The sequence below is a fragment of the Macaca nemestrina genome, chromosome 17 (genome assembly GCF_043159975.1).
Source record: "Macaca nemestrina isolate mMacNem1 chromosome 17, mMacNem.hap1, whole genome shotgun sequence".
NCBI lineage: Eukaryota > Metazoa > Chordata > Mammalia > Primates > Cercopithecidae > Macaca > Macaca nemestrina.
In genome coordinates, this window is record NC_092141.1 from 60499287 (window position 1) to 60517326 (window position 18040).

General features: G+C 42.0%; 1 long non-coding RNA gene and 1 pseudogene across 1 annotated transcript in view; one reads left to right on the top strand and one right to left on the bottom strand.

The window, feature by feature from the left end:
* Positions 1-18040, bottom strand: part of LOC105472428 (uncharacterized) — a 55636-nt gene that overhangs the window by 4820 nt on the left and 32776 nt on the right. The window contains exon 6 of the long non-coding RNA XR_011615779.1: positions 15803-15851. This is a non-coding gene — a long non-coding RNA (uncharacterized lncRNA). The remainder of the gene's footprint in view (positions 1-15802; positions 15852-18040) is intronic.
* LOC112424981 (large ribosomal subunit protein uL6 pseudogene) lies at positions 10989-11565 on the top strand (annotated as a pseudogene).

Here is an 18040-nt window from a genome sequence, read left to right on the forward strand (position 1 = left end):
GAATAAAAGCCTGCTCTCACTAGCCAAAAGACTAGGAAAAGGACAGCCCAGCAAGACAAAAAACTTTGAAGACAATAACTGTTCTGCTCCAATCAAACACTACAGAAAAAACTGTGGTCCCACCCACACCAGCAAAGGTTGAGGGAGAAGCTGAGACTTTCATGCTTTTGAAGGCAAAGCTGTAACAAGGCCCCCCAGCACCTCTACTGGGTGGTGTCAGAGGAGGCCATGTAGAGATCAGGGACTTTTATCCTTGTAGGCCTGTATCCACATCCCTGGGTCCCACCCCCACCTCCCCAATGTAAACCAATGTCAGTGGAAACTACATGGGAAACCTACTCTTCACCTGGAAGCAATGAGATGTCCTTCTCCCTTTCCACTAGAGTAGAGACCTAGTAAAGAGGCAGGACTTTCACCATTATGTAGTAGTAACAAGGCTATCCCCACCATGATATCAGCAGAAACCATGTGGGGAGGCAGAACTCCCACCCCTGACCAGCAGTAGTGAGAAATATCCACTCCTTCAAGTGTGAATGGAGGCCAAGTGGAGAAGCTGGACTTCTACCTCTACCTGGCAATAAAGAAGTAACAGTCCCCCACCCGTCCTGTGTAGGAGCAGAGAAAACCAGCTAAGACTGAAGACTTAAATAAGATCCAGAGCCTATAAAATAATATGAGATATCGAGGTATCAATTGAAAATCACGCATGATACCAAGAATCAGAAAAATCTCAAACTGATTTTAAAAAAGACAATCAACAGATGCCAATACAAAGATGACAGATGTTAACATTATCTGACAAAGGCTTTAAAGCAGCCATCATAGAAATGCTTCAACAAGTAATTAAGAACACACTTGAAACAAAGCAAAAAAGTAGAAAGTATTAGTAAAGAAACAGAAAATATAAAGAAGAGCTAAATGGAATGTTTAAACCTGAAAAACATAATAACCAAAGTAAAAAAAACCTCAGTAAATGGACTAAACAGTAGAATGGAGGGGACAGAGGAAAGAACAAGTGAACCTGAAAATAGAATAATTAAAAATCACTCCATCTGAAAAACAGAGAGAAAACAGTTTGAAGAAAATGAAAAAAGCCACACGGACCTGTGGAACTAGATGAAAAGATCTAAAATTCATGTAATCAGAATCCTGGAAGAAATGAGAAAGAGGGTACAACTAAAAAAAGTACTCAAGAAGTAATGGCTGGCCTGGCGCAGTGGCCCACGCCTGTAATCCCAGCACTTTGGGAGGGTGAGGTGGGTGGATCATTTGAGGTCAGGAGTTTGAGACCAGCCTAGCCAACATGGAGAAACCCCATCTCTAATAAAAATGCAAAAATTAGCCAGGCATGGTGGCAGGTGCCTGTAGTCCCAGCTGCTCAGGAGGCTGAGGCAGGAGAATCACTTGAATCCAGGAGGCAGAGGTTGCAGTGAGCCGAGATTGCGCCATCGCACTGCAGTCTGGGTGGCAGAGCGAGACTCCATCTCAAAAAGGAAAAAACAAACAAAAAAAACCCATATTTGGCAAAAAAGAGCCACATTAGCCTACAGATTCAAGAAGCTGAGTGAAAAGGATAACACATCAAAACAGGATAAACTCAAGAAATACATACCAAGATATATTAAAGTCAAACTTCTAAATATTAGAGGCAGGCCGGGCATGATGGCTTATGTCTGTAATCCCAGTAATTTGGTAGGCCGAGGCAAGAGGATCACTTGAGCCCAGGAGTTCAAGACCAGTCTGGGTAACAGTGAGACCCTGTTTCTACAGAATTAAGAAAATAAAAATAGGCCGGGCGTGGTGGCTCAAGTCTGTAATCCCAGCACTTTGGGAGGCCGAGACAGGCGGATCACAAGGTCAGGAGATCGAGACCATCCTGGCTAACATGGTGAAACCCCGTCTCTACTAAAAAACATACAAAAAACTAGCCGGGTGAGGTGGCGGGCGCCTGTAGTCCCAGCTACTCGGGAGGCTGAGGCAGGAGAATGGCGTAAACCCGGGAGGTGGAGCTTGCAGTGAGCTGGGATCCGGCCACTGCACTCCAGCCTGGGTGACAGAGTGAGACTCCGTCTCAAAAAATAAATAAATAAATAAATAAATAAATAAAAATAAAAATAAAAAGTAAAAATTAAAGGCAAAGAAAACTCTTGAAAGCAGCAAGACAGAAATGATACTTTACCTGTAGAGAAAAATAATTCAAACAACAGCAAATGTTTAAAAAGAAACCACGGGGGTCAGAAGGAAATAGCACAATATTTTCAAGTGCTGAAAGAAAACAAATAGTCAACCCAGAATTCTATTGCCTGTGAAACTATATTTCAGAAATAAAGAGTAAAGCAAGATATTCCCAGATGAAGAAAAACTAAGAGAATTTGTCACAAGCAGACATACCCTAAAAGAATGCTCGATAAATTTCTCTAAAAAGAAAGAAAACAAACATCAGGAAGGGAGAAAGAACATAGTGAGCAAAGACATGGGTAAATATAAAACACTTTTCTTCTTCTTCTTTTTTTTTAATTATACTCTAAGTTCTGGGGTACAGGTGCAGAAAGTGCAGGTTTGTTACATAGCTATACACATGCCATGGTGGTTTGCTGCACCCATCAACCTGTCATCTACATTAAGTATTTCTCCTAATGCTATCCCTCCCCCAGCTCCCCACTCTCCAACTGGCCCTGCTGTGTGATTGCCCCGCCCTGTCCACGTATTCTCATTGTTCAAAAACACATTTTTTCTTCTTCTCCGTCCCTTCCCTTCCCTTCCCCTTCCTCCTCCTCCTCCTCCTCCTCCTCAATATAGGGTCTCACTCTGCCACCCAGACTAGAGGGCAGTGGCACAATCTAGGCTCACTGCAACCTCCGTCTCCCAGGTTCAAGCTATTCTCATGCCCCAGCCTCCTGAGTAGCTGGGATTACAGGTGCCCACCATCACACCTGGCTAATTTTTGTATTTTTAGTAGAGACAGGTTTTTGCCATGTTAGCCAGGCTGGTTTCAAGCTTCTGACCTCAAGTGATCGGCTCACATCGTCCTCCCCAAGTGCTGGTATTACAGGCGTAATACCAAGCTCAGCCTCTTCTCCTTCTCCTTCTCCTTCTTCTTCTTTTCTTCTCCTTCTCCTTCTCCTTCTCCTTCTTCTTTTTTTTTTTGAGACTGAGTCTTGTTCTATCACCAGGCTGGACTGCAGTGGCACTATCTCGGCTCACTGCAACCTCTGCCTCCCGGGTTCAAGTGATCCTCGTGCCCCAGCCTCCCCAGTAGCTGGGACTATAGGCGCCCACCACCATGCCTGGCTAATTTTATTTGTATTTTTAGTAGAGACGGGGTTTTGCCATGTTGGCCAGGCTAGTCTTCAACTGATCTCAAGTGATCTGCCTGCCTTGGCCTCCCAAAGTACTGGGATTACAGGCGTGAGCCACCTCATCTGGCCTCCTTTTCTTCTTGAGTTTTCTTTCTTTCTTTTCTTTTCTTTTTTTTTGAGACATAGTCTTGCTCTCTAGCCAGACTGGAGTGCAATGGGTGTGATCTCGGCTCACTGCAACTCTGCATCCCAGGTTCAAGCGATTCTCCTGCCTCAGCCTCCCAAGTAGCTGGAACCAGAGGCATGCACCACCATGCCCAGCTGTTTTTGTATTTTAGTAGAGACAGTGTTTCACCATGTTGGCCAGGATGGTCTCGATCTCCTGATCTTGTGATCCACCTACCCCGGCCTTCCAAAATGCTGGGATTACAAGCATGAGCCACTGCACCTGGCCTCTTCTTGAGTTTTCTAAATTATTTTTGATAGTTGAAGCAAAAATTACAATACAGTCTGTTGTGGTTCTAAAAATATGCAGAGGAAATATTTAAGGCAATCATATCATAAATGAAGGTGGGCAAAGGGATGTAAAGAGAAGTAAGATTTCTTTTTTTTTTCTTTTTGAGACAGGGTCTCACTCTGTTGCCCAGGCTGTAGTGTAGTGGCATGATAATGGCTCACTGCAGTCTCGACTTCCTAGACTTAACTGATCCTCCCATCTCAGCCTCCCAAGTAACTGGGACTACAGGCACACCACCACACCCAGCTAATTTTTAAACTTTTTTACAGACAAGGTCTCACTATGTTGCCCAGGCTAATCTTGAACTCTAGGTCCAAAGGATCCTTCCATCTGGGCCTCCCAAAGTGCTAGAATCACAGGAGTGAGTCACCATGTCCAGCTTGGGAGGTAAGGTTTCTATATTTCACTTTAACTGGTAAAATCAGTACACTGTATTAAGCCATGTACATACAATGTAATACCTAGATAAGTCACTTAAAAAGTTACATGTAGGCCAGGTTTGGTGGCTCACATCTGTAATCCCAGTACTTTGAGAAGCCAAGGCGGGTGGATCATGTGAGGCCTATAATTCGAGACCAGCCTGGCTAACATCTCTACTAAAAATACAAAAATTAGCTTGTCGTGGTGGTGCCTGCCTGTAATCCCAGCTACTTGGGTGGCTGAGGCATTAGAGTCACTTGAACCCAGGAGGCAGAGGCTGCAGTGAACTGAGATGGTGCCACAGCACTCCAGCTTGGGCGACAGAGTGAGATCCCCATCTCAAAAAAAAAAAAAGTTACATGTAAAGAAATACCCCCAAATACTACAGATAAATAAAAAAAAGATTCTAAAGAAAATGTTCAAGTAGCCCACAGGAAGGTAGGGAGAAGAAAATAGAAAAATTAAAAGTGGACTGGGCATGGTGGCTCCTGTCTGTAATCCCAGCACTTTGGGAGGCTGAGGCAGGTGGATCACTTGAGGTCAGAAGTTCAAGACCAGCCTGGCCAACAATGAAACCATGTCGCTACTTAAAATACAAAAACTAGCCAGGCATGGTGGCAGCTGCCTGTAATCCCAGCTACTCAGGAGGCTGAGGCACGAGAATCACTTGAACCCGGGAGGCAGAGGTTGCAGTGAGCCGAGATCATGCCACTGCATTCCAGCCTGGGAAATAGACCAAGACTCCATCTCAGGACAAAAAAAAAAAAAAAAAAAAAAAAGGGGAGAAAACAAACATAAAACAAAAAAATAAAACAGTAGGCTTATTCCCTAACATATCAATAGTTATATTGAATGTAAATGGTCTAAATGCAATTAAAAGATTGATATCTAATTAAAAGATAGAGATTGGTAGAGTGGATTAAAAAACATGACCTAACTAGATGTGGTGCATAAGAAAGTCATTGTAAGTATAGCAATAAAGGTAGATTGGAAGTAAAAAGATGAAAAAAGATATGTTATGTAAACATGAAACAAAAGAAAGCAGGAGTGGCTATATATATATATATATCGTGTATGTGTATATATGTCAGATAAAGTGGGCTTCAAGCAAAGAAACTTTTCTAGAGACAGAGACATTGTACAATGATATAAGAGAAGCGAGAAAACAAATCATCCTAAATGTGTATGCACCAAACAACAGAACTGCAATCCATATGAAGCCAAAACTGATAGAATTGAAAGGAGAGATAGAAAAATCTGCAACTGTGGCTGAAGACTTCAATCCTCCTCTCTTAATAGTTGATATGACAGCTAGACAGAAAATCAACAAGGATATAGAAGAGTTCAACAAAACCATCAACCAACAGGATCTAATAGAATATTTATAGAACACTCCACCCAACAACAGCAAAATGTTCATTCTTTTTGACTACTCAGGTAACACATTTCAAAATAGACCATATCCTGGGCCATAAAATAAACCAATGAAAAACAACTGAATTAATACCAAGTGTGTTCTCTGACCACAATGGAATCAAACTAGAAATCAATAACAAAAAGGTAACAGAAAAATTTCCAAATGCTTGGAAACTAAACAACACACTTCTATGTACTTCATGGACCAAAAAGGGAAGTCTCAAGAGAAATTATATATGTATATATAAAAACTATTTTTATATACTATATATACACACATCTATATAATGTATGTGTATATATAATACATGTATAAATATACACATATATATGTATATGTATTACATATATTATTATATATTATATAATAGTATACTATTATAGTATACTATTATATTATATTAATATATAATATATTAATAGTATACTATTATATTATGCTATTATATAATAGTATACATAGTACATATAATAATATATACATTTATTTATTTATTTATTTATTCTTTTTTTAGAGATGGGCTCTCGCTCTGTTGCCCAGGCTGGAATGCAGTGGCACTATCACAGCTCAGTGCAGCCTCAACCTCCCGAGTGTCTAGGACTACAAGAGCACATTACCATGCTTGGCTAATTTTTGGATTTTTTTGTAGAGATGGGGTCTCCCTGTTTTGCCCAGGCTGGTCTCCAACTCCTGCACTCAGGTGATTCACCTGCCTCTGCCTCCCAAAGTGCTGACATCACAGGTATGAGCCACTGCATCTGGCAAAGAGAAATTGTAAAATACACTGAAGCCAGTGATATGAAAATATAACGTAACAAAATCTGTGGGACACAGATGAAGAAAATGTATAGCATTAAATGCACATATTAGAATAGTAGAGGCTGGTATGGTAACTCATGCCCGTAATCCTAGTATTTTGGGGGGCCGAGGTGGACAGATCGCTTGAGCCCAGGAGTTTGAGACCAGCCTGGGTAACATGGCGAAACTCCATCTCTACAAAAACACACACACACACACACACACACACACACACAAACAAACAAACAACAAAAACCCAAATACAAAAATTAGCCGGGTATGGTGGCGTGTCCTTGTGGTCTCAGCTACTCAGGAGGCTGAGGTGGCAGGATCACTTGAGCTGGGGAGATCAAGGCTGCAGGGAGCTGAGATTGTGCCACTGCACTCCTCCAGCCTGGGTGACAGAGCGAGATCCTGTCTCAAAAAGAAAGAAAGGAAAAAAGAAAATAAATGAAAAGTAGGAAAGTCTTTATTAAATCAATGATCTAAGCTCATACCTCAAGAACCTGGGAAAAAAATAAATCCAAAGCAAGCAGAAGGAAGGAAATAATAGGATAAGAGCAGGGCTGGGCATGGTGGCTCACACCTATAATCCCAACAGTCTGGGAGACCAAGGTGGGGGAAGTGCTTGAGTTCAGGAGTTTGAGAGCAGCCTGGGCAGCACAGCAAGTCCCCATTTCTAAAAAACATTAAAAATTAAAAATCAACCAATCACGGTGGTACACAGCTGTGGTCCCAGCTACTTGGGAGGCTAAGGTGGGAGGCTCAGTTGAGCTGAGGAGCTGGAAGCTGCAGTGAGCTATGATCATGCCACTACCCTCCAGCCTGGGCAACAGAAAGAGACTTTGTCTCAAAAAAAAAAAAAAAAAATCCATGAAATTGAAAATTAAAAAAGAAACAAAATCGAAAAGAAAAAGAGAAAACCAACGAAACAAGGAGCTAATTATTTGAAAAGATCAATAAATCTCTAGCAAGACTGACAAATTTTAAAAGAGAGGAGAAATATATTAGCAATGAAAGAAGAGATATATGGACCCTGTAGGCATCAAAAGGATAATAGGGAAACACTATGGAACTTAATAATAGGGAAATAAAGAGAAATAGAGAATTATCTTTGGAGGCCATTAGTCAGCCTCAGTAGGCCTCCAAAGCATTAATTAGGTCCTAATACTGGGAACCTGTAAATATTACCTTATATGGAAAAAGGGTCTTTGTAGATGTGATTAAGTAAGGATCTTGAGATGAGATTATCCTAGTAGACCTTAAGTGCAATGACAAATGTCTTTATAAGAGAGAGACAGAGGGACTTGTGGACGAAAGAAAAGGGAATGCAACCATGGAGGCAGAGATTGAAGCAATGTGGCCACCAGCCAAGGAATGTTGGTTGCCACCAGAAACTTGAAGAGGCAAGAAATGAATTCTTCTATAGAGCTTCTGAAAAGTGTGTGGTCCTGCCAATGCCTTGATTTGACCATTGATGCTGACTTTGAACTTCTGGCCTCCGTAACTGTGAGAGAATAAATTTCTGTTGTTTCAAGTTATTAAGTTGTGTTAATTTGTTGCAGCAGCCCTAGGAAATTTATATCCTCCAAAAAATCTCTACACACATAAATTTGGCAACTTAAATAAAATAAACCAATTTCCCTGAAAACACAAACTACCTAACTCATCCAGTATGAGTTTATATGTGTAGAGGTTTTTTTTAAGGGTATTAGCTTAAATTAGTTTAATTTTAGGGTATTAGTTTAATTTGAATAGCCCTATAACCATTAAGAGAATTGAATTTGTAATAAAAACCATCCTCCCTCCCTCTCAATATTTCCTGATCCAGATGGTTTCACTGGAGAATTCTACCAAACACTCAAAGAAGAATTTAATTCTTCACAATCTCTTCCAGAGAACAGAAGAGAGAAAATGTTTTCCAATTAATTTTATAAGGTTGATATTATCAAAACCAGATGAGGACAGTAGAACAAAAAGAAAACTATAAACCAATATCCTATATGAATATACAGGCAAAAATCCTTAACAGAATAGTAGCAAATGGACTCCAGCAATATAGAAAAAGGATTATACACTTGCATTTCAGGGATGCAAGGCTGATTCAATATTCAAAAAGTGATCAGTAATCCACCATGTTAACAGTATAAAGAGGAAAACCCACATAATCATATCAATGATGCAGAAAAGACATTTGATGGAATTCAACACCCATTTAATAATTAAAAAAAAAAAAACTGGCGGGGTGTAGTGTAATCCCAGCACTTTGGGAGGCTGAGGCAGGCGGATCACCTGAGGTCAGGAGTTGGAGACCAGCCTGACCAACATGGAGAAACACCATCTCTACTAAAAATGCAAAATTAGCTGGGTATGGTGGCACATGCCTATAATTCCAGCTACTCAGGAGGCTGAGGCAAGAGAATATCTTGAACCCGGGACGCAGAGGTTGCAGTGAGCGAAGATCGTGCCATTGCACTGCAGCCTGGGCAACAAGAGCGAAATTCTATCTCAAAAAACAAAAAACAAAAACAAACAAACAAACAAAAAACATCTGTCAGAAAAAATAGGCATACAGGGGAATGGCCTCAACTTGATAAGGAGCACCTGTGAAAAACCCACTAACATTATACTTAATGGTAAAAGACTGAGTGCTTTGCCCCTAATAGTGGAAATAAAGCACTGCTTTTATTCAACATAGTGCTGGTACCTCCAGTCCGTGCAATAAGATAAGACAAGGAAATAAAAGATTGGCAATGAAGAGGCAAAACTCTTCCTATTTGCAGGTGACGTGATTATATATACAGAAAAATCTCAGGGAGTCTACAAAAACAAACAAACCTCCTAGAAATAAGTGAGTTCAAGAATGTCACAGGATATAAGATAAACATGTAGGCTGGATGTGGTGGCTCATGCCTATAGTCCCAGCACTTTGGGAAACTCCATCTCTACAAAAAAAAAAAAAACCCAAATACAAAAATTGGCCAGTTGTGGTGGCGCATGCTTGTAATCCCAGCTACTTCGGAGGCTGAGGCAGGAGAATTGCTTGAGCCTGGGAGATCAAGGCTGCAAGAGCTGTGATTGTGCCACTGCACTTCAGCCTGGGTGACAGAGTGAGACCCTGTCTCAGAAAAAAAAAAAAAAAAAAAAAGAAAAAAGTAAAAAGAAAAGAAAAAAAAAAAACCTTTTAGAAAAAAAATAGAAGAAAATCTTCACGGTCTAGGACTAAGCAAACAGCTCTTAAAGTTGACACCAAAGTACAATCCATAAAAGAAAAATTGATAAATTGGAAATTATCAAAACTTAAAACTTTTGTGAAATAATCTGTAAAAAGACAAAAAGACAAGCTAGAGAGGAGAAAATATTTGCAAACCACTTATCCAACAAAAGACTAGTAAATAAAATATTAAAGAACTCTAAAAATGCAACAATAAAAACACAAATAATCCAATTAGAAAATGGGCAAAAGACATGAAGAGATACTTCACAAAAGTGGACATACAGATGGCAAATAAGCACATGAAAGTTATTCAATGTCATTAGTCAACAGGGAAATGTAAAATAAAACCATAATGAGATATGGCTACACACCGATCAGAATGCTAACATTTTTAAAAGTGACAACACCAAATGTTGGTGAGGATGTGGAGAAACTAAGTCACTCACACATTGATGGTGGAAATGTAGAAGGATACAGCCACTGTAGAAACAGTTTGGAAAATTTTGTGTGTGTTTTGAGGCTGGAGTGCAGTGGCGTGATCACTGCTCACTGCAACCTCTGCCTCCCAGGCTCAAGCGATCCTCCCACCCCAGCCTCCAAAGCAGTATGGAACAACACGCATACACCACCATGCATAGCTAATTTTTTGTATGAGATGGGATTTTGCCATGTTGCTTAGGCTAGTCTTGAACTCCTGGGCTCAAGCGATCTGCCCACTTCGGCATCCCAAAGTGCTGGGATAATAGGTGTGAGCCACCACGCCCAGCCAGCAGTTTCTTAAAAATACTAAACATGGAACTACTGTATGGATTCTTGGGAATTTATTCCAGAGAAATAAAAATTTATGTTCACAAAAAAGAATACATGAGTGTTTATAGCAACTCTAAGTGGCCAAAAACTGGAAACAACTCAAAAGTCCATCAATGGCTGAATGGTTAAAGAAACTGTAGTACATCCATACCATGGAATACTATATAGCAATAAAAAAGAATGAACTGTTGACCCATGCAACAAACTGGATGAATCTCCTGAGCATTATGCTGAGTGAAGAAAGTCAATCCCAAAAGGCTACATACTGCTTGATTCCATTATATATATAACACCCTTGAAAAAAAAAATTGTAGAAATGGAGAACAGATTAGTAGTTGCCAGGGGTTAAGTGGGGAGCAGAAGGCCTGGCACAGTGGCTCCCACCTGTAATCCCAGCACCTGGGGAGGCCAAGGTGTGAGGACTGCTTGAGCCCAGGAGTTTGAGATTAGCCTGGGCAACATAGGGAGACCCAACTCTAAAAATAATTTTTAGCCACGTCTACTGTGAGAATGAAGACCATTCTCAGCAATCAGACTGTCAACATTCCAAAAAATGTTGACATTACTCTGAAGGGACACAGTTATTGTGAAGGGCCCCAGAGGAACCCTGTGGAGGGACTTCAGTCACATCAGTATAGAACTCGGTCTTCTTGAAAAGAAAAAAAAGAGGCTCCGGGTTGACAAACGGTGGGGTAACAGAAAGGAACTGGCTGCTGTTCAGACTATTTGTAGTCATGAACAGAACATGATCAAGGGTGTTACACTGGGCCTCAGTTACAAGATGAGGTCCGTGTACGCTCACTTCCCCATCAACGTTGTTATCTAGGAGAATGGGTCTCTTGTTGAAATCCAAAATTTATTGGGTGAAAGATATATCCACAAGGTTCAGATGAGACTACGTGTTGCTTGTTCAGTATCTCAAGCCCAGAAAGATGAATTCATCCTTGAAGGAAATTACATTGAGCTTGTTTCAAATTCAGCAGCTTTGATTCAGCAAGCCACAACAGTTAAAAACAAGGATATCAGGAAATCTTTGAATGGTATCTATGTCTCTGAAAAGGGAACTGTTCAGCAGGCTGATGAATAAGATCTCAGAGTTGTCCAGCTACAGAAACAGGATGCTGGATGATTCCTACCTATTTGTGATATTTAAATAATACAATAAAAGACCAACAGATTTGGAAAAAATAATAATAATAATTTTTAAAAATTAGCCAGGCATGGCGGCATGAGCCTGTGATCCCAACTATACAGGAGGCTGAGGCAGGAGGATCGCCTGAACCCAGGAGGTCAAGGCTGCAGTTAGCCATGATGGTACCTAGTGATCGACAGCCTGGGTGACAGAATGATATCCTGTCAAAAAAAGAAATAAAGAAAGAAAGAGAGAAAGAGAGAGAGAGAAGGAGGCAGGGAGGAAGTGAAGGAAGGAAGGAAGGAAGGAAGGAAGGAAGGAAGGAAGGAAGGAAAGAAGGAAGGACAAAGAGGGGGGAAAAACCTCTCTTTCGGTGGCTGAATCCGGAATGTCACATTTTTCCATTGAGATTTGGTGGTGTGAGGAGCTGGTCTGCAGATAAAGAAAAATGCATCAGACCTGAAGAAAAAAGAAGCAGAGATGAGAAGTAGATTACAACTTGCTCTGTGAGAGGAGGTCTGGATTGAGTGCATTCTATTTTCTTTTCATCAATTCCCCCTCTTTTTGTTCTAGCTATATATATGTGTGTGTGTGCATATATACACATATGTATATATGTGTGTGCATATATACACATATGTATATATATGTGTGCATATATACACATATGTATATGTGTGCATATATACACATATATAATTATACACATTTATGTATGTATAGATACACACACACACACACACACACACGGCTCACTGCAGCCTCGAACTCCTGGGCTCAGCTTCCCCCAGAAGCTGGGACTACAGGCTGGGACTGTGTATATATATTTTTGAGACAGGGTCTCACTCTGTCACCCAGGCTGGAGTGCAGTGGTGCAATCATAGCTCACCGCAGTCTTGACCTCCTGTGCTGAAGTGATCCTCCCACCTCAGCCTCCCAAGCTGAAACTACATATGCACACCATCGTGCCCGGCTAATTCTTTTGTGTTTGTAGAGATGGGATTTCTCCATGTTGCCCAGGCTGTTCTTGAACTGGGCTCAAGCCATCTGCCCGCCTCAGCCTCCCACAGTGCTGGAATTACAGGCGTGAGCCACCACGCCTGGCTAAGCTATCTTGTTTTTCGTACAATCCATGGGGTACATGTGACATTTTATTACATGTATATAATACATAACAAACAAGTCAGGGTTTTTAGGGTATCCATCCCCCCAATACAATACATTTTTATTAACAGTAGTCACCCTACTCTGCTATCAAACATTGAATTTATGCCTTCTGTCTAACCGTATGTTTGTACCCTTTAACCCACTTCTCTTCATCCTCCCCTCTGCCCCCAACTTGTTTAAGCTATCTTGAGTTGGTTTCTGGTGTTTCAACAAGATTCATAACGAATGCAACTGCTAATATTCCTCAGTAGTTTGTCAAATACCATTTGGCATCTTCTGTTGTTCAGTCATCGACTCTACATCTACTCTCGGGTCTCCCTGAACTTCTCCACTCCGTCCATCCTCCTCCTCCTCCTCCACATTCAGGGACCCTTTCATAATTCACGTCAGGCTTTCACATACACTATCTGTGATTGTTCCAGTAAGCCTGTGAGCTAGTTCTTGTTCTTATTTCAGTTCAGCAGTCCTTTATCAAGTACCTACTAAGTGCCAGGAACCAAGCTGTAGGGTCCATTCTCCTGTTCTCCCATAGCACGAGTACACAGTCCCTCTCTAAAATCTCTGGGGCTCAGCCAGGCACGGTGGCTCATGCCTGTAATGCCAGCACTTTGGGAGGCCAAGGTGGGTGGATCACCTGAGGTCAGGAGTTTGAGACTGAGACCAGCCTGACCAACATGGTGAAACCCCGTCTCTACTAAAAATACAAAAATTAGCCAGGTATGTTGATGGGCACCTGTAATTCCAGCTACCCAGGAGGCTGAGGCAGGAGAATCGCTTGAACCCGGGAGGTGGAGGTTGCAGTGAGCCGAGATCGCGCCATTGCACTCCAGCCTGGGCGACAGAGACTCCATCTCAAAAAATAAAACAAAATAAAATAAAATAAAATAAACAAAATATCTGGGGTTGATGTACAGACTCACTTGAACACACAGGCCTGGAGGCCCACACATCCATGCCTAATATATTTACGATATGTAAATCAAGTTAATAAGCTACTAAATAAGAACTGTCTTCTGAGCTGCGCGTGGTGGCTCATGCCTATTATCTGAGCACTTTGAGAGGCTGAGACAGGATGATCACTTGAGCCCAGGAGTTCAAGAACAGCCTGGGCACCACAGTGAGACCCTATCTCTATTTGAAAAATAAATAAATAAGAACTGTGCTCTGTCCTACGTTGATAGGTATGGCCAGGGTCAAATTTACAATTTTGGATAACTACTCTGTCCCCTTTCTCTTTGCACACTCGATTCTATCCTTACCTTGAGTGGTTTCATGGGCACGTGTGTGGACATTTTAGTTTGCACAACCAGCCTCTATCCATACCTGCTGCAAACAGCTGCTCTTTGGTTATGTCTTGGGCTTAAGAGTGCATATGACAGCAGTAACCCCCACCCTGCACCCATCCAGAAGGTTGACCTATTAAAGAGATCTACACAGGCTGCGGACCACTTGGGCAGCAAACTCCAGTGTCTCAGGTACCTGGGACATGGTCTAGAGTTGAGGGGTGCTCAGGTGGTTAGAGGCCCTTCATTTTGCCTCACAGGCCTACCTAATTAGCAAGGGCTATCTAGAAGAAGGGCAAAGTAAGGCCCTCCAAAGTGTGGGGTCCTCTTGCGTGGGTCTAAGAGGAGCCCTGAAATTTAGAAGTGTTTGGTTTTCAGAGAGATAATATGCTCCACACACTGCATATTATTCAATCCCCCAGTGGGGTCTGGGGAGAGCTTAAGCAAATATGTTGGCACTTCTGCAATAAAATACATTGATATTCATTCTAAGAGAATGAAATAAAGACTATAAAGACTATAAATAGTCTTTATAGATGTCTCTATAAATTTCTCATGTCATTTCAAGTCAGATTTTGCCACCACTTGAGTCTGTGCCAAACTTAAGAAAAAACTTTTGGCTGGCCTCATGCCTGTAATTCTAACACTTTGGGAGGCCAAGGCAGGACGATCGCTTGAGCCTGGTGTTCAAGCCCAGCCTGGGCAACATAACAAGACCCCGGTCTCTACAAAAGTAAGAAAATTAGCTGGGCACAATAGCATACACCTGTAGCCCTAGTTGCTTGGGAGTCTGAGGTGGGAAAATCCCTTGAGCTTGGTAGGTTGAGGCTGCAGTGAGCCGTGATCATGCCACTGCACTCCAGCCTGGATGACAGAGAAAGACCTTGTCTCAACAACAACAACAACAACAACGACAACACACACACACACACACACACACACACACACACACACAACCTTTCAATTTTCACAGCTTTTGAGATTTCAGAACTTGGAGATAAGGAATTATGGAACTATAACAGAGTTGTAATACAGTCATTGCTGTTCAATTGATGACACATTTCTAGCCTTCCTTTCAACTAAGTGTAGCCATGTGGCTAAGCGCTCAGCAAGAGAATATGAGCAGAAGTTATGAGGGCCGCTTTGGGTCTGAACTTTTAGGCACCAGGCATGTATTTTCCCACAGTCTTTTCCCTCTTCCTCCAACCTGGAAGACAGATGTGCCTGTTATCCAGCTTCTGTCAAGCAGATGAGGACAGAGTCCTTATATTTGCAGCACAACAATCTGGAAAGAACTAGAGTCCTCAGATGGCCAGGTGGGGCAAGATCCTTACCGAACTGCACTGCTCGACTCAGGACTGCTATGAGGGAGGGAAATGAGCTTCTATTCCTCCTTAAGTCACTGTATTTTTTTTGTAAAGATGAGGTCTGGCTCTATTTCACAGACTGATCTTGAACTCCTGGGCTCAAGTGACCCTCTGCCTTGGCCTCTCAAAGTGCTGGGATTACAGGCATGAGCCACCATGCCTGGCAAGCTACTGTATTTTTGAGCCTCCAACCCACTTAGTCTTGAACTAATTAATATAAGAGACAAGTGCTGGGCATATTAAAGATGGAAAAGATACAGTCCTTACCCCCAAGGGATGATAAGGATATTTTAAGTAAGGAAAACCAACCCATATGTGGAGACAACTAAATGTGCTGCGTGCTGATGTGGCCGCCATGGAAGAACACAGGCCTACCTCAGGGCTTCAGGGAAAACTTCCTCAAAGAGATGGCGGCTCAGCTGGCCTGTGAAGGTTCAAGAGAGGTTGGTCAGATGAGAAAATGGAAAAGGGTATGTTATGGGTTAAATTGTGTCACCCTCCAGCAAAAGACATGTTGAAGTCCTAAATCCCAGTACCTCGGAATGTGACCTTATTTAGAAATAAGGTCATTGAAAATGTGGTGGCTTATGCCTGTAATCCCAGCACTTTTGGAGACCGAGACAGGAAGATCGCTTGAGTCCAGGAGTTTGAGACCAGCTTCAGCAACATGGTGAGACCCCATCTCCACAAAAAATAAACAAAATTAGCAAGGTGTGGTGACACACATCTGTGGTCTCAGCTACTTGGAAAGCTGAGGTGGGAAGATTGCTTGAGCCCGGGATGTTGAGGCTGCAGGGAACCTTAGCATACTGGAGTAGGGTGGGCTAGAATCCAATACAACTGGTGTCCTTTTTTGTTTTTTCTTTTTCTTTTGAGACAGAGTCTTGCTCTGCCACCCAGGCTGGAGTGCAGTGGTGTAATCATAGCTCACTGCAGCCTCCATCTCCAGGGCTCAAGAGATCCTTCTGTCTGTCTCCCGAGTAGTTGGGACTAGAGGTACATTACTAACGCCCAGCAAATTTTTGTATTTTTTGTGGAGAACGGGGACTTACTATGCTTTCCAGGCTGGTCTTGAACTCTTGGCCTCAATCCTCTTGCCTCAGCCTCCCAAAGTGCTGGGATTACAGATGTGAACCATCATGCCTGGCTGGGTGTCCTTTTAAGAAGAAGAAAATTTAGACACAGAGACAGACACTCAGGGATAATGCCATGTGAAGATATAAAGACACACAGACTCAGAGACGATGGCCACATGAAGATGACCACATGAGTTTGGTGTTGTGCTATACAAGTCAAGGAATGCCTGGGCCTACCAGGAACTGAAAGAAGCAAGGAAAGATCCTCCCCTGGAAGTTCTGGAAGGGGCATGATTTCAGACTTCTAGCTTCCAGAACTGTGAGTGGATAAATTTCAGCTGTTTTTAAGTCCTGCACTTTGTTACTTCAACCCTAGGAAATTAATACAGGGCGTATCAGGCATAAGCAGAGGCAGAGAGGTGAGAAACAACATGGTGTACTAAAAGAGACTATAGGCAACTCTGTATTTACAGCTATAATGTGCAAGGCAAGGCATGTCCTGCAATGAAGCTGGAGAGTGGAAAAAACCCACTCACTGCATGTATGATACATAATTTTTAAAAACAGGAATGAAAAATGCAAAGAAGAATGATCACCAAAATAACATAGTTCTTTCATGGTGGTAAAATTTTAGGCAAAGTTTACATTCTTTTTATTTTTTTCCTTATTAATTTTTAAAATGATTATGTCTTTTGTTGTTGTTTTCTTTGAGACACGTCTCGCTCTGTCACCCAGGCTGGAGTGCTGTGGCAGGGTCTTGGCTCACTGCAGCCTTGACCTCCCGTGATTCAAGCTATTCTCCCACCTCAGTCTCCCCAGTAGCTTGGACAACAGGTGTATGGCACCATGCCCGGCTAATTTTTAAATTTCTTATAGAGATGAGATCTCACTATGTTGCCCATACTGGCCTCAAGCAATCTTCCTGCCTCAGCCTCCCAAAGTGATGGCATTACAAGATTGAGCCACCATACCCGACTGAACATGTATTTTTAATGTAATCAGAAAATAATCTATTTCATTTAGGAAAACAAAGGCAGATGCTGCCAGCAGTGAGGACAGTAGATTAGCGGAGCAGGACTAGAAGCAGAGAGACCAGCTAAGAAACTATTGCAGGCCAGGAGCAGTGGCTCACACCTGTAATTCCAGAACTTTGGGAGACCGAGGCGGGCAGATTGCTTGAGGTCAGGAGTTCAAGACCAGCCTGGCTAACATGGCGAAACCCTGTCTCCAGTAAAAATACAAAACTTAGCTGGACACTCCAGCCTGGGCAACAGAGCAAGACTCTGTCAAAAGAAAAGAAAGAAGAAAGAAAGAAAGGAAGGAAGGAAGGAAGAAAGGAAGGAAGGAAGGGAAAGAAAGAAACTATTGCAATTGCAATGTTCCAGATCTGTGAGGAGGGTCTGAGCTCAGAAAACTGAAGTAGCAACAGACAAGAGAAATATTTAGAAGGTGGAATTAGAGAGACATGGTGAATAGCTAGAAGTATTTGGGTTGGCGATAGAGAGGGAGGATTCCAGAATGATTCTCAGATCTCTAG